Source organism: Anser brachyrhynchus (genome assembly GCF_964034855.1).
Source record: "Anser brachyrhynchus genome assembly, chromosome: 1".
NCBI classification, from domain to species: domain Eukaryota; kingdom Metazoa; phylum Chordata; class Aves; order Anseriformes; family Anatidae; genus Anser; species Anser brachyrhynchus.
In genome coordinates, this window is record NC_137694.1 from 74,238,071 (window position 1) to 74,262,592 (window position 24,522).

At 40.5% G+C, this 24,522-nt stretch overlaps 1 protein-coding gene and 1 long non-coding RNA gene across 10 annotated transcripts in view; one reads left to right on the top strand and one right to left on the bottom strand.

The window, feature by feature from the left end:
* The window catches only part of LOC308198611, a 219,763-nt gene that overhangs the window by 75,871 nt on the left and 119,370 nt on the right, over positions 1–24,522 (top strand). The gene's annotated exons all lie outside the window — the stretch shown is intronic.
* The window catches only part of LOC308198492 (polycystin family receptor for egg jelly-like), a 106,506-nt gene that overhangs the window by 20,571 nt on the left and 61,413 nt on the right, over positions 1–24,522 (bottom strand). For 2 of the 3 annotated variants that reach the window (XM_080600970.1, XM_080600969.1), the window contains one exon: positions 1–7,886. This exon is cut by the window's left edge and continues 20,571 nt beyond it. The gene's annotated coding sequence lies outside the window, so the exon portion shown is untranslated. The remainder of the gene's footprint in view (positions 7,887–24,522) is intronic. The other variant, XM_080600971.1, reaches the window with a different exon arrangement.

Below are 24,522 nucleotides of genomic sequence, written 5' to 3' on the forward strand. Positions count from 1 at the left end.
GAAAGAAAGCCTTTTCACCAGTGAGTGAAATTCTAAAACAGTCAGGTTGAAAAGTATGTAATCAGGGGAAGAAGAGGGAGGAGTGAAGAGGAAGGGGGCCATATGTGCTTATGAGGAAATGAGGGTTAACTGAAGATTCACCCACAGAAAAGCCATATGGCAAAAAACAAACAAAAACAAACAAACAAACATGAATAATTTGAACCATTATCTCAGAAGAATGGAGCTAAGAAACTTCTGACCGGACAGAAAATATGTCTGTTTCACTAAAAAATTAAGGAATCTTGTGTCATTTATGTGAATACATGGAATTACCCATTCAAAAGAAAAATAGTCACTGTTTATTTTACAAGAAAAGAATTGCTTTCTTAGAACAAAATGTATAAATAATCCTGGAGGAGAAAGTAGTTCTAGCATGAAGGTTTTACTTCTCCCACCTATTCCATAATCTCAGAATTACACATACTCTTGCATTAGACTTAAAAGGAGAGCTTACATCCTCTTCATTTTAAGGTTAACATCTCTCAGAGCCACTGCGTGAGTTTGTGTCCTACCTGCTAGCTATTATGTAAGAGGCTGTGGGGGGATTCTTGGCTGCCTTTTAAATGAGTGGATGTGCTCTCAGCAGCAGCTATACCCAGGGTGGACTTTTATCCCTCACTGGTAGACAAATCTTGCATCTATCTAACTAAGCAAGGGACTGATCTGCAGCCAGTTAACTACTCTGCAAGCATTGAAATATACCCAGTTTGCACAGGTTGTCAATCCAATCACTGGAGTTTAGTCACTCTGTGCCTCATTCATCTCCTCGTGGCACATCTCTACTTCTACGAATTTTAAAATTCAAAAAATGTTACAGACCTTAAGGCACTAGATAGGGGTGGGAGCTCTGGAAGACAGATACACAAAAAAGACAGATCAGTCAACAATAAATTACCCCACAATCACTGATAAATTTTGTAGCAACTTCTTGATCTTTTGCTGAGAGTCACTGTTTGATTTTACCGAGAGTCAGAATCAAACTCTGCTGAATTCTTCCATTTTGTGTATTTTTTTCCTATCTGATGCAGTTGATAGGCAAAAAGGAGTCATTCCCTCTAATTCAGTCTATGTGTACAAAACCTAGCACAATACAGAAATTCTAATGAAAATGAAGACAGGGACAGATAGAAAACCACTAAATTTCTGGGACAAGTTCAGTAGCTAATGGCTTTTACTGAACACTCACCAGATCTGGTGGTAAAATATCAGTTGAGTCAGTGAGGAGCAGGAAGGTACAGGTATGTCAGTTTTAAGTACCAGCATTGTTTAACCCTGGTGTACATTCTGTGGTAATACACTAGGAAGGCACAATGAGGTAAAAATATCAAGTGATTGACTTTCAAATTGAATCAGTCAGGAACCTGAAGTACCAGAAATCCTGAATGACTCTTTGCAGCTGGATCCAATTCTTTCTATGAGTGAGACATCTTAAGATCTTGAAATGGCTTTATGGAAAGCTTTCTCCTCTAGATAATATAGATGAATAGTAATAAGATGCTCATGAGGACAGGTGAATTCACTCACTCAGTTTAGAGCAGAGGAGTACCATATATTCCTGACAGGCTCTTCAGTTAGATGGAGATTTATTATAACGAAGAAATTGAGTCATGTCCTCTGATACAGAACTCTAAGAAAGAGATACTTGAAATTATGCTTATAAATGCCAAAAAAGCATTCCCATGAAACATGCTGAAAAAGTAGAGCATGTATGATAAGACAGAAAGCCACTCTGAAGAAATTTCTCTCGATCACATTCATTCACTACTGAAGGGTGTTATAAAATATGCCCTTTCTATTGCACTTAGTGCTTTGAGTGCAAAACGAATTATGCAGTAGCACTGAGTGCTGGGCAGATAATGAAGAAGTTTGGACCCCCACCCTACTGATTGACTTTCATCTGAAAGTCAACTGCTTGGTGCGTTTATTTATTGTCCATATCATGATGTGTCCATTTTAAGCACAGCTAGGGCCTAAAAGCTCATGGACTTCCCACAAGGCTTTTTATTTTTCAAGATCCTTTAACATACTCCCTGCCCAGTTATTGGAATTGTAGAATTCATTTAATTTAATTGGCACCAAAGAAAAGAATCAGCTTGGGTGTTTTCTGTCAGTCTTCTGAAACCAGACAAAAAGGTCAGAGCATGGGTGATTTCAGATCAGGTTTGTGTTATTCAGAAAACCATTTCCTGCCAGGTTTCATTTGTGTTTTTTAGCAAGCAAAACCAAGGAGTTTGGCCAGCAAAACCAGGAACAAATATATGTAGAGTAGTATAAGCAAGATGCTTGGATGCTAAAAAAAAAAAAAAATCTTATATAGGGTAGTGAAACACATGTAGAAATTATCACAGGGTTGGTTGATGCCTGACTCTAGTCTGGCAATGAAGGAAATGAGAAAGAATTAAGCACTCAGTATGCTGTTTCTCATCTGCAATGGTCGTTAAAGGGCTGCTTAGCTAGGCCTTCACGTTTGTTATTTCCTGCAAGTGTACTCATAAGGATGGGAATGTAGGAAGCGCCGGCACAACTGAGCCATCTGGTGCAGAGACAGAGATCAGCCGTCCTGGCTGGGGCTGGCAGAAGGACAGAGCCCTTCAAAGAGAGGCAGAAGAAGGCACGGTGTAGCTCCCAGCTTTCTTGTTCTGTCAAATCCTTTGCATCTAGCCAGATGAAAGGGAGCCTTCTCACTCACAGCCCTTCTTGGGCTGCTCACAGAAACTGGGCATAATTTAGAGTTCATTTGGCTCAGTTCATGATTCCTCGGAAAACATTAAAAAAAACAAACAAAAAAAATACCACCAACAAAAAAATATCTTGGTTTGGATGGTTCTATTTTGCATTTTGGCATCCAGAATGTTTCCATGTTTCAGTACTGCACTGTCACTCACATGTAGCACAATGTGAAGTGACTCGTGCTTCCCAGCATGCCAGATGATTTCAATATTCCCTTCCTACCAATCTGGAAAAATAGTGGCTTGGATGACTCCTTCTCTGGGAAAACTAGTGTTACTCTGTGTGGGAAGGGAGGATGGAAACAGCTTTCCGAGCCTGGAGAAAAGATTTCTAGAACAGTCTTGAGAGGCTTCTCTGTGTTGTTAGGAGTATAGTGTTTGCTGCTGTAAAAAAACGTGTGAGTTACAATATGTGTCACACAGCCGAATAATCCCTTTGTACTTGCCTGCAGGTGACTCAGTGAAGAACTGTCAATGAGATTCTTCCTGTATAGTACTTTGAATATAAGCTCATTTTGCTGTGTTTTTTTACACAGAGTACCTTAATTAAGTCCCATATGGGTGGGTCTACATGGCCTACTTAGACCTACATTAGAAAGTCTCAGTATTTTTTCAGCTTCTCACCCCAACTATCATTTCCTCAAGCAATTGTTTAGTACCCATATCTAGATGCTGTAGTAATTTCTTATTGATCCATTGGAAGGTAATCATTACACATCTACATGAAAATCCCTTAACTGAGTCACTCTAGAAAAAAATAAAGTTCTACCAATGTCATACTGCACAGATGAATTAATTTGTTATTTTTCAGTAAAAAAACAACAGCAACAACAAAAATCCAAACAAAAATAAACAGAGAAAAAATACTTATTGTAAGAGACAGATAAAATTACTGCAGCTCTGAAAATTAATTTCCAGTTGAGCAGTGAAATAATTGAAACACCAAGTTGCTCCTGAGATTAGAAGTAGGTTCTTCTGTCTGTGAATTGACTTTCATGCAAAATTCCCTGGAGAGCTAGCTTTTTTGTTGCATAAACATGGACAGCTTCCTACCAACAGAGATGTGAATTAATCACTGGAAAATGCATCAATAAATAAGAGAATGACTGATATAATCACCTGAAAGTGAATGGCTATTCTTAAATGATCACAGTGTTGCAAACTTGAAAGGCACAGCATTCCCATATCAGGACCTTTGTGCATAGGGCTTTAAAAATACTTATTGTAACACTTCCAGGGTTATTGTCCACCATCTGCCAGCTAGTATCTAGAGCATTCCCAATGGGCTAGGAGGCGTTATTATACAAAGGAATCATGCCGTGCTTCTGCATCATCCTGTAGGAACAGCAACACAATCACAACAAGAAATAAGTTCTACAAAGTTAGAAAGAAGAGACATTTTGTTTTTCAGAAAGCTGTTTGGAAGTATTCCTGCACTTTGGGCTAATTCATCTAGGTCCTTTAGACACTTCTGTCTGCCTTACATCTCTGAAAATTACAATTTTCTGCTTTGGCAGGCACACTGGTTCTAATCTGTGTTATTACAGGACACGTGCCGGGTCTCCTTAAGCACTGGGGACATACAACATCAGCCAATGGCTCCCTAGCAAAAGAGCAGCACAGCAAACCAGGCCAGATGCATGGAAGACATGCAAAGGAAGCTCGGCTTCATCTCTGACTTTCTTCTCATTTTTGGCACTTAATATATTCTCAACACCTAGTTTTAGGCACCTAGCTTAAATGCTGACTTCAGGAGATACAAATTTTCCCATATAATCATTGAGGGAAGAGAGAAGTTTCAATAGTGATGACGCAAAGCAGGATCCTAACTTGGGTGTTTTTTGTGCCCTGTAGAAGAAAGGCCGTCTCTCTGCACTGAGGAATACTAAGCAGACCAAATTACATGATACAGATACCTTTCTGTCTTCTCTGGATCTTGGATCCCTAACTGTGGAATAGGAATAATGTTCTCTTTCCTCACAAAGTGATTGTGCAAATAGGCTGGGAGGTGCCTATGAACAATCATGGCAGGACCACTGAAATAAGCCTAATGAGCTCTCTTTCTCTTGCTCACTGTATACATTTGCTTTCAGCATCTAAAATGAATCCTTTGTTTGTTTTTGAATATAAATTGTATTATGATTTTAGGAACTGTTCTGCTAAATTCAGACTTCTTGTTTTCTTCTGAAAAAAAAATGTTAAAGAATGAACTATTTTTTCTTGCAAATAGTTGGAGGTTTTTAGAAGCCAAAGGAAAATGTAGAAGAAATAACATTACAAAATCATTTCAGGTTCCTGAATCATATTTTTCCTTTGTGCAAAGCAGATAGGAACTACAAGAATGGATAAAGGAGTTCATCCATATAAGCCAGAAAGTGGATCTGACAATAAATGTGAAAGAAAGACATTATGCTCACCAGGCTGTTGAGGACAAGAAAGTACAGACAGGGGTATTGTTGAACATGTATATCCTAAGTGTGAATAACACTCCGTAGCCAATAACTTGGGCTCAGGCGAGGATCTCAGTGAAGTAGTAATTGCAATGGCAGGCGTCCCACAAGCAGGAGCGCACCTACTGGTTCCAAAACACAGTTTATATACTTTTTGATGACAGGACCCTCCCCTGTTTCCCCACTGAGTGGGTAATCCAGGTTCACAATCTATCTGATGCTTCACAGACAATGCCTGGCCTTCAGTTGCTGGCCTGTTTTTGAGGTGGTAATGTTTTCTCTCCTTATCTGGCTTGACTTAACATAGTGATTTTCACCTGATTGCTCTAAGGAGTCTGGTTGTCTGCATTTTACGAGGTCACCTGCTAAGTTTTCTTATCACTGCAAGCATTATCTCAATACCCCATTCCTTACCTTTAAACAATGTAACTCTGCAAAAACAACATTTTTATTCCCACATAAGTCAGGTAAGAATGTGGTTCTCATGGAAATTCAGGCAGAGACTGGCTCTTCAGAGGTTAATGATGTACTACTCTAATTTCTCTCTTCAAAATACTTTACTAGTGAAGAGCATGCGTGCTGTTAATTCTTTTCTAGTCTGGAAACCTGCTTTACCCTTGCACATACTTAAGGTTATGAATAGCCTCATTGTTTATAGTAAGTGGAGTCGCACATGGTTCAGGGATTTCACAAGATGGAGGCCTTCTTTGCCTAAGTAATATCCTTTTCCTGCGGGTGTTAACATGTTAGTACAAGGCTGACTAAATCCATTCTCCTGAATTTAGTGTTTTGCCATTGACTTCAAGGGGATGGAGCAAGGCTATCTGATGGGGCAATGGATATCTGTAAATAGCAGAGATTGAGTGAAGGTGCTCATGGTCTTTGCGGATTCAGAACAGATAGTGTGGTGTTGAGAACAGTAAAGAAAATAATCATAAATATGGCAAGTAGACATTTAAAAAAAAGTGAATGTTCACAATCACTTATTTTGTTAGGAACCTGAAGTAGCTTTAGAGGAACAGTGAAAATGTCTTTAAAGATCTGCTGGAAGGATGCATTTAAAAGAGATTTTATAAATGTTAAAAATGCTACCTACTTCTAGCTAAGATCTTAGATCAGGTCCTTTCCTGGTGGTAACTGGTGTTCATTAACTTTGTTGCACTGACCCTGCTGAGGATCTGGATCCTCATGTGCAAAAACAACAGTCTGAAGTGACTTGGAGGATTTTCGTAGATGTGCTAAAGTTTGATATATTACTGACTAGGCAGCAAGTCAAATTCTGCTTAGTGCTTTGAATACAGTGGATGAGCCCAGCAAAGGGCAAAATCTAATCCTGTGCTGACTGCAAAGTACATCTTTAATAGGTTTGCATGAAGAAAATTATATACTGTGGTCAGAGTACATCTCTGAAGCTCTTACAGGTTCTTCAGAATATATGATGTACATTCTTTTTGAAAGGTACAGTAGAACTTTATATAAAAAAAAACCTTTCTCATGCCACTAAAAACATATAATATTTTCAGGAAATGAGCATTTCCATTTGGTATGAAGTGAATAAAAAAATGATTAATTCATTTCTTTAAGGAATGAAGTCTATGCTAAAAGGGGCGGCAGTGATGATACAAGCAGTATCTTTACTCTGGCTACACAGTTTGTATTCAGTCCACATCTTCCACAAATGCGCCTCAATTCTCTATTTCTGAAAAAGAAGAGTATTCAAGCATTCCCCCTTTAAATGGCCTCCGTAGAAACAGCTTATTTGCACAATGAATTGCTTATTCTGAGTGACAAGTTTTAAAGGCTGGGTACAGCACCTTTCCATTCATTTGTCTAGCACAATCCTTTTTATCAGCACCCTCCAGGCTCCCTTCACTCTCTGTGCGGGGAAGATAAGGAATAGAGCAAATTTTTATAAAGAATATTTTCTATTTAACAGACCATGGTATATATCTTGTTGTTAACCTTCTGAGCAATGAGACAGGATTACTCTATAGGTGGAGAAATAGCCATTAAGCTGATAAACAAAACTTCACTAGGATGTTTCGAATTTTCTTTTGTCAGTTGCCCAGGTCAGAGGAGAGGGAGGTTATTTTGAACTTGGAGGTGGATTCTCTCATGTGCTTCCATCACCCCGTGTTCCAGCCATAGGTAATACCAGATGTACTAGGTGGGTGTGGGTATTTCCTAAAGCCCATTCATAAAGGTGTTCTTTCCTAATAGATTTTTGTGCATTCTAAGAAAACTTCAGAGTTCAGTGCGTCAGCTTAATAATGATCTTGAACATCTTGAAAGAAAGTGAGGAAGCCCTGTGACTGGAAACCAAACTCACACAGCCTCTTCTTTCAAGTTTGTTTGTAAAAAGATTCTGTGAAAGATTGGCTAGATATCATGTCACAGACTGATCCAACCACTGCAGATGTTTTCATTTGCATATGCATATGCATTTATTTATATGCATAGATAAAATGAATAGTCTACCCAATCTATTTATGCACAGCACTTTCCAGTTGATCTGTTGTTTTCTCTACTGCTTTGAATGCCTGCAGGACTTGTTAGTTGAACTCTGACAACCATCTTCCCAGAGAAGACAGCTTTGCTCCTCATTCCCTCTGTCTGGGAGGTAGTTCTTAATTCAAATTAGATTTCAAATAATAGTGGCAACTTGCTGAAAAAAAAAAAAAAGAAGGTAGTTATTAATCACTGGCAGGAACAAAATATCCTTTGAAGCAACCTTATCCTTTAAGTTACAGATTGACACACATTTTATTTAGCTATAATGTGTTTGGGATCTTGAGTTTCTATCAGCATGTCATAGCTGTGTCACCTGCAGGCATCAGAGGCTGTGAATGGGGATATGGCTTGATTTGTAGTTCAGGCAACTGCTGATGTGAAGCCCTCATAAATCACAACAAACAGTGTATGATGTCTGAAGGTAGTCAGTCTGCAAAGTGCAATTTCTTCCTCCTTTCACACATAAACATCAATATCAATTGAGATTAGAATAGCAAGTGTAGAGCTGAGTGAATAATTTATAATGAACAATTAGTCTAACTGTGTCTGCTTCCGTTATGAGCTGATTATGAGGTGCTGAGATTGGATGTCTGAAATGATTTGTGTATTTCTTCAAAACAAGTTTTCCATGTGAATATCTTGTGAGTAATTCATTGTGAGTAGTTGAACTTTAGCACTGGTGATGGTTGCTAAGTTATATAAGTCACTGGGACTGTTCGTTTTCCTAATTAGATTATTTGCAAGTCTAGACAAAACACTGTGGATTTAAATTATCAGAACTGAAAATATTTTAGTGGTGGAATAAAAGATGGCAAATATTTGAATATTTGAACTTAATATATTTTGAGTTAAAGCAAAACTATTCAAATAACTGGAAAATTAGTACAAAAGAATCATAGGCATCATTATATTTACATTTGTTTTCAAATGAGGTTGTTTAATGAAAATCTTATTATTCTCCAAGGTTTAACAGAATTTCCTTTTAACATCTGCATTTCATTTCTGTGTCGTTCAGGGAAGGGTTTTCCATTAATTAGCTATTCACATGTGGAGTTTGCCAAGGCCAACCCCAGATGATGACATAAAATCCTGGCTGAAGTGAAATTCAGGTATTTCCACTGACTTCACCAGCGCTGTGATTTCACTCTTTGTTCTGAATACCTTCATATTACAGGAGAATCATATCTGGCTAGAGGTTTGAATTTGCTATGCAAAATAGTAAGATTTCTGAAAATGGGGAAAAAAAAAAGGTGAAGTAGGGCATGACTAAAGAAAAATTGAATTGTTATTAGATGTTTTTATGAATGTCCAGCATCCTGCAGTGCCAGAGCTCAGGTGGCAGTGACTGGATGACTGCACAAGCCTGTTTGTGAAAAGCAGCGTCTTTTATCCTACTGAACATACCAAAATTTTTCATCTGAGCCTGTATGCTGCTGCTGCGGCTTCTTTACCTTTGGCCTGCACAGTTGTCCTATGTGGCTTTTTAAAAAGACTGTCTTTCTTCACCTTGTTATTTGGGTCTTGGCCGGGGGTCACTGTGTCAAATTTGCGCTCAGAGTACTGATGGGGGACTTACAACAATGCTGCTTTTCTCCACCACCACAATCATGACAAAGGCTCTTTCTTGGCATTTGGGCATCTTCCCTCTGTGTAATATCAAATCCATGACAGCAAGACTTTTACTCACAGAGTTTTGATCATCCCACAAACCGTCACGGTCAGCTATTTACTTGTACCACTGAGAGAACATCACATACCACAATTAAGGGAATTTTTCTGCTCACAGTTGTGCTTTGGGCACCCATGATGCATGAGTATTTTTGCCTTTATTATCTGTGCTTTTTTTCCTTCATGTAGAAATCAAAAATAATCATCTTTTTGATGTCAGAGTTGTTTTGTAAAGGTCAGTTAACATTTGTGAATCCCAGCATACTAAAATAAAGGGCAATAAAGGTAGTAAAGGACATCAATATACCCAGGAAGAAATGAATTGTTCTGTCTTAAAAACAGTCTGAATTCTTTTTCAGTGAAAAAAAGCATGGAACAAACATTGCATCATGAGAATAAAATTAAAAATTGAACAGCTGCTCATTGAGCACTGCTCACTGTTTTACTAAATAAAGCAAACACATCCTTTAAAACATACTCTCTGGTCATGGAATTAAAAACAGTATTGTAGGACATGAACACCAAAGAAATGAGTGACTCTGCAACATAAATCATGTTCCTTTGATTTGAGTAAAGGGTGTTGCCCATATTTCTCAAAAGGACTATATCAGTACAATGAAGTGTAGGAAGAATGTGGACTTGTCAAGAAAAGCAACATTTTTATATGACTGGTAAATATTTTATGGGGCTAAGAAGAGTCGTGTGAGCAAGGGGTGCTGAGACTCAGTATTTCACTTGGGACAGAACACGGCATTTAGCACATGCCCTTCTTTACTTTGGTCACAGTGCTGTAGCAGCAGTGTTTCTAAAAAGCTGTAAAATGCAAAGATGGAATGGAATGATAATTCACAGCTCCTCACATATAAAGGTTTTGGAAAGAAACAAAATTTCATGGCATCAGCTTTTCCGTTTAGCCTATACCTGATTGATGTAACTTAGGTTTCCTTCTTCTCTGTTTAATTGCCTTTTTATCTGTTTTCTGAAACAGTTGAGTTTTATTTGATGATTAATAGTTACTGAGTTAGATAGTTAGTTAGATAACTGCTCTGATCACATCTATGTCCCCAGCTGTTTTTTAGGACTTTATAGCAGAAATTTAGAAAGGGAATACTGTACCAGACAGAATTAAAAATCAGTAACTCTTCACATGGCATCCAAAAGGTCTCTGAAATGAACCCTGTTACATGATTCATAGTCTATATTTTAGGTGTTTTGCTTTTTATACATAGTTTCCAGCATGGCATTGCTGCCAGCTCACTAATGTTTACTGGTATGCTTTTCTACTGTTGCCAGATTCCCAGATCATTAAGCATTTGTAACTGAGAGAGTTTACAGATTTGTGCTTAAGGCATACAAATGTTGTTGGTCTTTGTTGTTGTTTGTTTGTTTGTTTGTTTTTTCTTATAGATGAAAAAAGAACAGTATGTTTTATTTATTATTAGTAGTAAAGTTAATCATAGGCTGACTAACAGGCAGTCATGGAGACATCCAGGCGAAATATGGTAAAACAGATTTGAAAGTCAGGAGTCCCAGGGAGTTTCTGTGAGATCTACAGGAGCATGGAATAATGGATCATGCCCTAAATGAGAACACCATCTTACTATTGAAATTTGGCCTGACTGGAATAAGCTTGTGTTCAGGGTGAAAATAAGTATGCTACGGTGCTGTTAGCACTGCTGGGGTACAGTGTGTGCTCTCATGGAAGGGGAATAGCCCTTCCCAGAGCCATTCCAGCCAGCTTTCCTCCAAATATTAACTCTAGGGTGGCATCAGCTCCTCCTGGGTTCTCCCTCTGGACACTCCCATGGCCAAGAGAGAATCCCAGCTGGTAAAAGAGTGCTCTCCCCAGCTTCACTGCAGCCTCTGAAGATATAAGAACTGTAGCTTTGGCCAGGGCCTCTGTTCGCAGCATCCTCTCTGCACTCTTCTCTTCCACAGCATATACAAACTCAATTAAATTACTATCCCATAAACCTGGAGGTGCTGGCCATGTCCACTGCCACTATGCATCATTTCCATTTGTGTTGTGCACATCACTGCTTGGATGAGCTTCACCTGAGCTTGGAAGTAGGCCTGAGGTTCTTTACCTAGTTGGGGTGCTCACCTAGGGTGTATAGTTGGCTTGGGCTTTCTCTGGAATTGGTGTATCCAAATCCAGAGGGACGGGTGCTTCTCTGCTTCTTAACTCACAGGAGAAGGGCCATAGTGCCTCTAATGCACAGGAGAAAGGCATAGTGCATGACCAACGGGGTGAATCTTCCCTTGATATTTGAATAAGTATGTGCTAGGAATAGGATCGATGAGCTCTAGTAAAGGCATTAAATCCCTGTCATACTTACATTAGTAAACAATAGCACCTCCCAATCCAGTCACTGGAGTTGTGCCAATGCCTGGGTGATGAATGGCTGGCTCTGGGAGTTCCTACTTCATTTTCTGCACTCACATCTGATACATTTTTGTCATTCTAGTGTGTAAACCAGGTTGAGGCTAGTTTCTGCTATCAGTGGCTTGTCTACCTCTGCATCTTTCATAATGCTTGTAAGTGGGAAATAATTTTTAAAATTATTCAAGTTGACAGGCAGTGCTTTCTGTTAATCAAAATTGCATTAAAGTTCATTCTGTTAGCCCTTTGTTGCTGGTGGTGTTTCACCTTGATACACACAAACAGGCTTCAAAGTTTAGACGTGAGGTGTAGAAGCAGCAGTGCTGGGTTCTCCCAGGCAGAAGCTGGGCATCGCTGGCTTCTGAATGAATCCTTGCAGTGTTTTCTTGGGCTCTTTTTAGTTAGAAACTTCAGTTCAGTTAGAATCATAGAATCATAGAATATCCCGAGTTGGAAGGGACCCTTAAGGATCATCAAGTCCAACTCTTGACACCGCACAGGTCTACCCAAAAGTTCAGACCATGTGACTAAGTGCACAGTCCAATCTCTTCTTAAATTCAGACAGGCTCGGTGCAGTGACCACTTCCCTGGGGAGCCTGTTCCAGTGTGCAACCACCCTCTGTGAAGAACCCCCTCCTGATGTCAAGCCTAAATTTCCCCTGCCTCAGCTTAACCCCGTTCCCGCGGGTCCTGTCACTGGTGTTAATGGAGAAAAGGTCTCCTGCCTCTCGACACCCCCTTACGAGGAAGTTGTAGACTGTGATGAGGTCTCCCCTCAGCCTCCTCTTCTCCAGGCTGAACAGGCCCAGTGACCTCAGCCGTTCCTCGTACGTCTTCCCCTCCAGGCCTTTCACCATCTTCGTAGCCCTCCTCTGTACACTCTCCAACAGTTTCATGTCCTTTTTATACTGTGGTGCCCAGAACTGCACACAGTACTCGAGGTGAGGCCGCACCAGCGCAGAGTAGAGCGGGACAATCACCTCCCTTGACCTACTAGCGATGCCGTGCTTGATGCACCCCAGGACACGGTTGGCCCTCCTGGCCGCCAGGGCACACTGCTGGCTCATATTCAACTTGCTGTCTACCACGACCCCCAGATCCCTCTCTTCTAGGCTGCTCTCCAGCGTCTCATCGCCCAGTCTGTACGTGCAGCCAGGGTTTCCCCGTCCCAGGTGCAGGACCCGGCACTTGCTCTTATTGAACTTCATGCGGTTGGTGATCACCCAGCTCTCCAATGTGTCCAGATCTCTCTGCAAGGCCTTTCCACCCTCATTCGAGTCCACAACTCCTCCAAGTTTGGTGTCATCAGCAAATTTGCTCAAAATACCTTCTATTCCTACATCCAGATCATTTATAAAAATATTGAAAAGTACCGGCCCTAAAATGGAGCCTTGAGGGACCCCACTGGTGACCGCCCGCCAGCCTGACGCAGCCCCATTTACCATAACCCTTTGGGCCCTGCCCGTTAGCCAATTGCTCACCCATCGTATGATGTTTTTATTTAGCTGTATGGTGGACATTTTGTCCAGTAGGATCCTATGGGAAACCGTGTCAAAAGCCTTGCTGAAGTCCAAAAAAATCACATCAGCTGGTTTCCCTTGGTCCATCATACGGGTGATCTTATCATAAAAGGAAATCAGGTTAGTTAGGCAGGACCTACCCTTCACAAACCCATGCTGGCTGGGACCAATGACTGCTTTGTCCCCCAGGTGCGCCTCAATAAGTTCGAGAACCATCTTCTCCATGATTTTACCAGGCACTGACGTGAGACTGACAGGCCTGTAATTGCTAGGGTCTTCTTTCTGACCCTTCTTGTAAATCGGCACAACATTTGCCAGCTTCCAGTCTACCGGGACCTCTCCAAATTCCCAGGATCGTTGAAAAATAATTGAGAGAGGTTCCGCGATGACATCCGCCAGCTCTTTCAGCACCCGGGGATGAATCCCATCCGGACCCATGGACTTGTAGGGATCCAGGTGGAGTAGCAAATCCCGCACACGTTCAGGGTCGGTTGGGAGTTTGTCATCCCCACTGTCTCGGTCCTCCAGCTCAGGGCACCCCGGGTCCCGAAGCCCATCATTGGCACTGAAGACAGAGGCAAAGAAGGCGTTAAGCGTCTCCTCTTTGCCTATGTCATTGTCTGTGAGGAGACCTTCCTTATCAAGGAGCGGCCCTATGTATTCTTTAGTTCTCCTTTTTCGATTCACATATCTGAAAAAGCCCTTTTTATTTTCTCTCACAGACACAGCCAGCTTCAACTCTAGGTGTGCTTTGGCCACACGAATTTTCTCCCTACAAACACGAACAGCATCCCTGTGTTCTTTCCATGACACCTGGCCCTCCTTCCAGTAGCGAAACACTCTGTTTCCGCCTAATCTCCATTAGAATGTTCCTGGTCAGCCACGCCGGCCTCCTGCCCCGCCTGCCTGACTTGCGATATTTAGGAATTGCCTGATCTTGTGCTTCTAGGAGGCATCGCTTAAAGAATGACCAGCACTGGTGGACATCGAGGCCTTCAAGAGCAGTTTCCCAGGGGACCTTGCTGACTAGTTCCCTGAGCAGCCTGAAGTCCGCTTTCCCCATATCTAGGGATGAGGTTTTGGTGGCACTTTTCCTTCTGTCACCGTAAATTTTGAACTCAACCACTTCATGGTCGCTATGACCAAGGCGGCCAGTTAGAAAGCTGGAATCCACTGCGCCGATCTGTCTGATCTCTGTGTGTGGCTTTGTCCCTGAATCTCCTTTGCAGGAGCAGGTGATTTTTAAGTGTCCTGCATATGCATATGATTTGTTGTGACATTTCTTCACTAGGTGTCTGGAGATCTGGTAAGCACACTGAGTAGTTTATTTGTGTATGCCAGCAGTAATGAAGAAGCAGTATAAGGGATCACCACTGAGCCTCCTTTTCCTGTCCACTTCCTACCAAGCCCCTCTTGGAAGGAATTCTTCGACACTGAATGAATATTATTCTAGTAGTACGCCATCTGTGAAAAAGCTGTTGGATCCTGCTGAATGCTCATTTACATTGCTTTAATCAGTAGTACCTTAAAAACAAGGGCTTACACCAATGTAAGGATGTCATGTAAGAAGATTCATGATATTATTCAAGCTCAGTACTAGAGCATTGAACAGGGAGCAAGTGGCATAAGACTCACTGTTTTCAAATCTTCTCCTCTGAAATTTGTGAAGGTGTCAGCTTTGAAGGTTTCCCTTGACAGAGATATTTTGAAGTCAATAAGGGTCATTTAACAGGAAGCCGAGCACAAAGCACATGATCTGTAGCTTAAACTTACTAATAAGGGTTACCTCCCTGTGTTTCCTTTTAAGTTCATGTTTTTCTCAATTCAAATAGATACATCTACCATGCTGAATATATAGATATGAAATAGTTTTAAATCAGTTCCTTTATTCACCTTGTGAGGCCCTGAATTAGGATCTGTGCTTGTTGGAGGTGTCAGTTCGGGTCCCAGCACAGCTGGGCTAACCTGGTGATCTCCTTAGACTAATTAGCATTGCCTCAAAGAGCATGCACATAGGTAGCGTGAAAATCTAGCTAGCAATGTGACCAAAAGCTAGCAGTGACCACCATAGTTCCCCGGATGGAGGCAGCCAGATCCTGCCTTTTTTCTTTTTTTTTAACTGAGGTATGGTACAGCCTAAATGTAGCCAGTCGGATCTTCATGGCAGATCATGGTACTTCACCATACAGATGTGTGGCCCTGTGCTGTATGATGTGGAGGTGTTGGCCTGATACATCAGCAGTTCCTTCAGCAAGTACAGTACCGTGCTGCCTTGTCCTGTACAGGTGGAGTTAGCCCAGTTCCTGTGTATTCAGGAGTTTCTCCCCTCTGGTGTGTCCGTAAGGTTTCTCTGGAGGAGGTTACCTGAACTTTGTCTCCAACAGAGAGGTTGCCGTTGGAGTGCCTAAGACCAGTTCCTCAGAAGCTGCTTGCTTACATCAGGGGAATGAACACACACCGTTCACAAGGATCTTGGCCCAAACCACACAGGCTCATGTTCTGACTTAGGGCATTAATTTCTCATTCCCTAATCAGCCCTGCATTCTAGCTGTGAGATCAGATTCCAGCCCTGCACGTGGCCATTAGCTCATCACGCAAAGCATCACCCAAGAGGCTTGAATTTCATAAGAATTAAGCTCTGGTTACCCAAGAGGCTTGAATTTCATAAGAATTAAGCTCTGGTTTAAATCTACTCCTGATGAGGCCTACCAAGCCAAATCCCATATTAAGCATAATCTTTAGATACACATCCAGGGACTTTCTATAGTACTTGTTGACTGCTCAAGCTTATGATTTTACAAACCTGGCAGGAAATTGAAGCTGTCAGGAGCTTGCATGTGTTTCAGGAGTCCCTTGTAACAGTGGCTGCTAGAGAGAAAGTCAGAAAGTGAACTCTGCTTCTGAGAGCAAACAAAAACTCTTCAGCTCCCTTCATAAAATATTCAGGAGAGCCTAACAGAGATTTAAATTAACACATACTTTCAAAAAAATTTAGCAGTGACCACCTATGTCCTGGCTGACTGTGTCAAGGGTGTGATGGTACCCCTGGGGCTGATCTGGCAACTGGCTGCACCTCGGTCTGAGCGTTTTTCCGCTGTGATTTAGGTGGATGCAGGAACCCTTCTTCAAAACTCTCACATATCAGTTTGTAAGAAATAATGCTTTGTGGAATGGAGACAGCAGGTCTGCATTAATGTCAATTCCTCCGTTCTGCCAGTGCAGCTGCTGAACTGTCCGGTTTCCTCATGTTATGGTGACACACTCGTCCATACAAATGCATGCAGCATTTGGTGAGCAAGGGTGGGCAAGTGGCACCAGGGATGGTACAGCAGTTGGCAGCTGCATCAGTTCCTGAAGCCTATAGTACAAACTCACAGAAGGTATTTTCAAAGAAATTTATGCTTAACAATATATTTAAGCAGTAAGTTCTTCAGAGAAACAGGCAGAACAAACATCCTTTTTCTGAACAGGAAGCATCAGAAATTAGTCAATTGCAGCCTGTTTGGGAACTTAGATGGTTCTTATCATAGAAATACCCAAGTGCTTCCCACCTTCTCCTGAACCAAATCTTAACAAAACCTACAGGAATTAAGAAAACATAATTCCTATTATACAGGTGGGAAACATGGTAGATTGATTGTAAATTCCCTACAGCAAATGGCTTCAAAAGTCATGCAGTAATAGGTGTTATTTTCACTAATACCTTTAATTAAAACTTATTTTCAAGCCCAGCATGCAACAGAGGTACTAGGGAAATAAATTAATTCATTTGCAGACACAACACAGATTTCTGCATGTACTTTTGCCTGTGTGCCTCAACTGGCAGCAGAGAGACAGAAGAGATTGCTCCTCCTGGGGAGGTGACAGCAGTGGGTACATGCTGCCATTCCCTGACATCAGTGCATGTTCAATGGGATCCACCAACATAATTTCATAGTTCCGGATATTTTTGTTTGTTTGTTTGTATTTGAAGGCTGAAGTTGCAGAGCCAGAAATCAAGTCAGAGTTCCCATCTGACTGTAGTATATTTCTTGGATAAAGTACATTTCTTTCACTTATTTGCTGGAAAGATAAAACAACCAAGGGTCATTTGGGAATTTTTTTTTCAAGCTGCTTTTACAGCAATTAGGGTCTTCCGTGATGGTTAGCTATTGATTTGTGTGACATGAAGTGATAGCCTGCTGCAAGGAAACAGCAGCATTCTTTCAATGCAAAGGATAATTTAATATTGATCTTTCACTTATAAAATGCAAGGATAATTCTTTTAGTAAAAACACCTTGCATCAGGGCTCCTATGGCTTTCCCTATTCAATCTGAATTTCTAAGCACTGAAGAAATCTCATTATTGAGAAGTGAAATAGCAAATCCCTTGGCAAAAAGGTCACAGAAGTGTGAAATAGCCTTTGTACTGTATTCAGCACCAGTTCTTGAATATAAGCATTACTCATCCATGAGGCTAACTCATGAGCATAACATGAGCATAACTCATCCATGATGTTTAAATGCCATCTACAACAGTGCTCTTTCTCTGACAGTCATTTTACTTTTCCCCCCTTTTGTCTTTAATAAAGCAAAGATTAAATGGTTTACAAGAGCTATTACTTTGAAAGTCACATTTTCTCCACATGTCACTTGCAATTATGTAGAGAATATGTCTAGTATTAGAAAACTTAAGTCAGTGGGTTTGGAAGTTAGGTTAGGTTTCAGCAAGCTTAAAAATGTTTAAACACGTCTCTGAACTTTGAGGTTTTCTCCCCGGTATGATGCCAGTCTTCTTAGCTTTCCATCCATCCCCACTTCCCTTCCAGCCCAATCCAGTCATTTTTATTTTCTTTGGTTCTGTCATTTCTTCCCCTCATTTTTCCTTGATTTGCCTTTTGCCCTTACTCACCTTATACTGCAATTTGTTCTTTTTTTTTTTCTTTTTTTTTTTTTGCACTCCAGCAACATCCCACAGTTACTGTGATCATTAATATCAGAGGAGTTTAAAGATGCTTCTTTGTTGTTTGGTTTTTTTTCTGCTTTTTTTTTTTTTCTGCCTTTTTTTTTTTCTTCCTCAGTCTAATTTGGTTTAGGCTTGTTTTTAAATAAGTATTTAGAGAAGGGGTATAAGTACTATTGAAGAAGCATCTTCCAAGAGTTTTAGTGCTGGTTGTTTTTTTCCTTCAGAAAAAAAGAGAGTGTTACGTAAGTGGTTTAGCATACAGAAAATCAGAAAGAAAGTGGATGGGGAATTCCTGAAAACAGCAGAACAAAATTATATAATGGGAGGTTACTTCAAAGGAAATCTGGAGAAAAGAGAAAAAACGTGGGGGTCTATGTACCTGAGGAGGTGTACATTGCACCTTTTATTCCTACATGCTTGCAGTTCTACACAAAAACAATTTCACAACTGCAGTGTGCACACTGGGAGATCAATGAACTAGTGGCCATTAAGAAATTCCTGATGGGGAAGAGGAAGGAGCATTTGATTGAAGTAGGACAGTATTTGTGGACTATGCAGAAATATCTATTTAAAATACTGGAGAATATCTGTTGTGTTGGGGTCAGGAGGTAGGGCTCAGAAAGGCAGATGGCATGAGTAAGACTGAATAAAGTCATGGAAGTAATGATACAAGATTCACTGACAATAAAGGTGGTGAATGGAGGTCAGAAATTATGATCCGAAATTTGAATATTATGGAGATGAAGGAGCTGTGTAAATAGCCTTGACCTTCACAATGTGGCAGCCTTGTAATCACATTACCTAAGTAGAAGGGGAAAAAAAACATTGAGAAATGTGTAATTGGGTAATCAATATGAAAAGTCTATACTGAATCTGTAATAGCATCTATTAATGCAGAATATGATTGCACCATTGTGCAGAGCAGTACTGCAGGCTAAAGCTCTGTAACCAGAGAAGTGGCATTTATCATGGGAGAAGAGTCCATAGATGGGACTTCCTTTGGCTTCTTGCTTCGAGAAGAAAGTTTGCTCTTGTTTTCTGCGTTGGTCTGACCTCCCTTTTAAGCTGTGCATCCTTCACCTGGCAAAGACTGCACTTTGCAGACGTGTTCACAGTGGTCCCTGATGCCTGTGCCAGCCCAGCCATCAGAAGAGGCTGGGGCAGCAGCTGCCTCCTGCGAGCCCACACAGATCGTCCTTCTGTCATGTGTGTCTTGCTATGGCTCCTTTGATGCTACGGAAATGCATTAATTTATGCTTTGCATCTACATCCCAGATGATCACGCTTCTATTTTTAGACAAAAATAATAATAAAAATGGGGGAGGGTATGTACTCTTGGAGGATGCTATAGTTCAGCAGTTGATAAAAGGACTTAGAAAATGCTTTTTGCTCTGAGCCATTACAAGTGTAAAAGCTATGGTGATGTAGCACCTGGAGCCTTACTCAGATCCTGCATGCGGAATTCGGTTTCTGTTGCTGCCAGAGAAGTCTCAGTGGTTTCACAACCCTCCTTCTCCCTCACACATGCACATGTGCACATGCACATATTTACTTTGTCTCTCTCTTCCAGGCTCTCTCTTATTTATGCTGGACAGAGCCATCACACAGAAGTAAAAGTAAAGCAATTCTGCCACCTGCAAAAATGTTCAGCATGCTGCCTTATGGTTTTATCTTTATGCTTCTCACTTCTGCTCACTGAAGTGTGTACAAATGCTCACCAGTTAAAAGCTGTACTTCTGGTAAGGGTTCAACATCTCTGGGAAGATGTTGAGTTGTTAGTAATTTATTAACAGTTGTTCCCCCCCCCCCCCCCCAGCTGTTTTTCTAGCAGGAGATGATGCAGTGATGCCCCTGTCTGCATACCCCTTCCTGAAGGCTCCAGAGATTATAGCTCTGTGTTTGGGAAAAGTGTTGGCAGGCTTTGAAGTCATGAATAAGGTCACAGCAATTTTCCCTGTGGGACAGTGAGGCTGAACTGGGAAATGACATGCAGATGTCTTCCAAGAAGAGAGGAAAAATGTGCCTCAAGGATGAAGTTTGAGTCCAGTGTCTCCAAACAGGGTCTAGGAAACAGTTTGTTCTCTGGCCTGATACAGACAAAAAAAAATCGTGTAAGCCAAAAGGCTTTTTAACTCTGAGTAAAATTTGTCTTTCGTGCTTTGGTCTGCTTTCCTGATTTACAGTGTCAGATAAGGTCTTCTGCAATCTCCATTAGTGGGGAGATGAACTAGATGATATCCTAAGATATTTTTTTAGCTTGGTTTGGTTTCTGTTTTGAATACCATATTTAGTATTTTATGGAAAAAAATACTTATCTACAAATTGATAAAAGCATTGCCTGCATTCAGTTTTCTTATTTTACATGGTAGTGAAACCACAGCCTTGTTCCTATGGCACAAAGAAGTGAGTTATTAAGTAGCAAAAATAAAATTCCTGGGTGATGCTAGGCTTTTTGTCTAAGAAGCATATAGGTGTTTTTTGTGCTTTATAGAAGCTAGCAAGGAATATACATGCCAAAGACAATGCAGAACCTGAGTTGTGCAGTTGTGGACATGATGTTCAAATCCCAGCTGACAAACTCCATTTCCTCATTCATTGGCAATCTTTGACAGGTTTCACAAGCTGGACAGTGACAAAAAGTGAAAAAATGCCTGACAATTTCTTCCATAATTGCCACCTGCAATCCCAGAGATCAGAGGAGGAATGAAGCCATAAATAGCAAAAAAGATTTGTCAGGCTCTGCAAGATCAGAGCATTGATTCAGCCTTGATTGGACTCCCTACCGATGTCCTTTAGTTATTTATGTCAGGTTAACCTCTCACTTTCAGCAATGACATCTGTTCCCCATCTACTCATTCCATGGAACATAATGTGGTTTCCATTTTGTCAGCTGTTTTTCCTTCTTCTGATTACTTTGGAGTAATCAGAAGCTGGTGGGGTGATTTTTATATAAATTATGTCTAATTCAAAATGAATGTGCTTGCTTTGAGATAGGACATGTGATAAGACTTTGTACATTCCGTAAAACCTATGAACAAATGCTCAAAATGAAATGAAAACAATGAGGACCTAACAGAGAGGTTTATGTAAGGCAAAGGCAGAGGAAAGACTAGGCGAGGCATGGGGGTGGAAAAGCCCAGGATTGTGGGCAGGTCTGTTTCGTATGAGGAAAATTTAATTGTGAAATATCCCATAGTTCTGCACTGTACGTGGGTGAAATGGCTGGTGGCAGTTTGTACCTGGGTCTCTAAATGTGTGCATCGGCCTGTCACTAGAAGTCTGCTTCCGTTAGTCCAATAAGTTTAACAGCTTTATTTATGAATTTTGATTGGTTGTCTTCAGTTTGTTTGGGGGTCTGTTTCCAAAGGATTTTTTTTGTCTGTTTCCAAAGGCATTATTTGACATACTATTTGACATACAGTGCTTGCAGTGCTCTAAATCTAATTCTAGTGTTGATTCTGGCTAAGGTCACTTTACCTCATTATTCTGGCATCCCCCAGGGCAGGTGTTTCATTGTACTATGTATTTGATTTACGTAGTCTACGTTCAAATTCCTAGCTGTGTAGGACAGCATGTCTCATCTAATGCCAAGTATATTGTTAGTACTTAAAGAACAATAATGACAATTCTACCTTGGAGGAGAAAAGAGCTATAAAAGCAAGGTAAGAGACTTGATAATCAGGAAGATGTTAGCTCTGAAAAAAATATGAAGCTGCTTCCTTGCCCAGTAAGATCCAGAAAAAGCAGGAAAATCATAGAGTAGGTGAGGTGTTTGTGTGATCTCCATACAGACATTTTTAGCGATGTCTCCCACCTTCCCTCCATTTATTCTCTGGTGGTTTTTGACTTTGCCTCTGTATTTTATTTTAGGTTTTCTAGTATTAGAAATCATTCCTGGCTAGTGTTTTTAGCATTCCAAAAGCAGAGACTAAGAAACTCTTGAATTTCTCTCACTCTTATCTTGAGACAGGAGGATATATATATATTAAATAAAAAGACTGCTGTCCCATTATAAATGTTGTTAAATCAAACAGGCCACACGACTAATTCCCAGCCTGAAGGTTTTTAAAATTATCACTACTATTTCACATGGAAGCTCATCTTCAAAGTATTCTGCGAACTTTAACTACTCCTCACAACTTCCCTCACAGAAGAGTTTAATTCCTGCTCGAAGATAGGAGGACTGTGGGCCAGGAAAGTAATTTACTGAAAGTCAAAGAAAATAGCTGGTATTGAAGCTATAATTAGGACCCATGATCAACTGGTGCTGCTCTCTGTGGTTGCTCCTTGAGACACCTTTGCCAGCAATTGATCTCAAAATGGACATGGGATATTTGTACAAAGGGATACTTCCAACATGGGGACTTTCTGAATTGAACCACTGTTGCTGATAACTGCTACTGGATCGATCTCAGTCAATTTATGTATTTCTCTACTGCATTGCAGAACACATTAAAATCATTGAAGAAAGACGTGTTCAGGCATAATTACACAAAAATGCTTCTATGAAGGCTTTATATAGATGGGAAGTGTGTGTGTGTGTGTGTGACTGTATAAGTACATATATTTTACAATGAACATAGTGGGAAGATATGCATATACAAAATGTTGAAGATCAATTTGTAGATTGCCAGAGCACACTTTTTTCCTCTGGCTTTTTCAGTTTCTAGTACTCTCAACTGCTCCTAATGATTTTCTAAATGAAACAGCTGTGTTTATGGGACTCTCATACCGTGATGTCTGGATTGCTGAATGCACACCACATTCACAAGTAGACAGTCTCTCCATGACAAAGACAAAAAAATGTCCAGACATTTTGGTCCCATTTAGATCTGTTACCTACTGAAGTCAACGGGTGATTAAGTATCAACATAGAAAACTGAGACTGCTTCACTAAAAGAAGCTCAGACAAGTTTCAATCAAGAATGGAAACTCTGTTTTCATGACATTCATGTTTTGACTACAGGTCTTCAGATTTATAGGATAAGAAAAATCTCGGCAACATTGGCACAAATTAGGGATAAATTCATCTCAAAACTACGGCTGCCCATTATCATGTGTGTTCAGAAATGCCCCATTCTCGCCAATTTCTGGTGTGCTTTATTATCCTGAATGTCTTGAATCTTCAACTTGGTCCAAGATGCCCTGTGGCTTCAATGTTGTTTTTCCAGCATTTTCCAAAATTAGAGAAAGAAAGACACACAAGTCTTGCAAAGTTTTTATTCCCTCCACTTAAAAAATAATAATAAAAAAATAATGCTATTAGGTCAATGCTAATACTACTATAACCCAAATTAGCCTCAGCCCTGTAAAGTACACCAATTAACAAAGACAAAAAGGAGAGCAATAACTAGGTATGCCATTATTCTGCCAATCTTAACAATCCCTTTTATGTGGAATTCTATTTCAAAGCGCCTTTCTTGTTTCTAACGAGATCACTTACATAAGCAACTAGCAGACGTGACTAAAAGTAAGTATTTTGTTATTCCTTCACATCTGCATCCTCCACTGCTGAGAATCTCTTATTGCTATTGTCCTTGGGAGTTCTTCAGACTGATGCCATACAGCTGTCTTTTCTGTGTACACATGTATTGCTTTAAGTTTTTCTTTGCCTTATGCACCTCCTTCTTCAATCACCCTCATTGCAATTTTTAAGGGCTGAAAGAGGATGTTGAGAGTAGAACTGGACAGGTAGGGGGATGAAAAGGTTGGGTTTAAACCACTTTGGTACTGGCACTGGTTTTAAATGCAAATAAGAATGAGCTTCGAGTAACTCAGAGGCAGCTGCTCAATCTAGAGAGCTTGCTCTCACAGCCTGAGAACTTCATGCCATAAAAGCTAGCACTCTGGCTAAGTTGCCTCCCACATCGGCATGGGTCTGGGGTTCTAACTTCCTACTTCTGCACAGGGAACTTGAGTCTTGCATATGAGAATTAAGTCTCCTGATGTAAACCGTATTTTGCTGGTGCATGCTAATGTATACATTGATACTAGAGGAGAATAAGCCCTGGTAATTCTCCTATTACATGACCTCATTTTGCTGAAGTATTAGCTGAGTCTGATATGAAACACAGCACTAAAATAAAGGCAAAACATACATTCTGCTAAACCAGATGTTTCAACTCCTACCAAGACAGCACCTGAGAAAAATCAGTCTTACAAATATAGATATGTCTATGAAATATACACATGTTGAAATGTCATCTTGTCTTTTAGTGTATTACCCAGATATATTTGTTCATCCTTGAATACTGACATTAAGACACAAACTTAC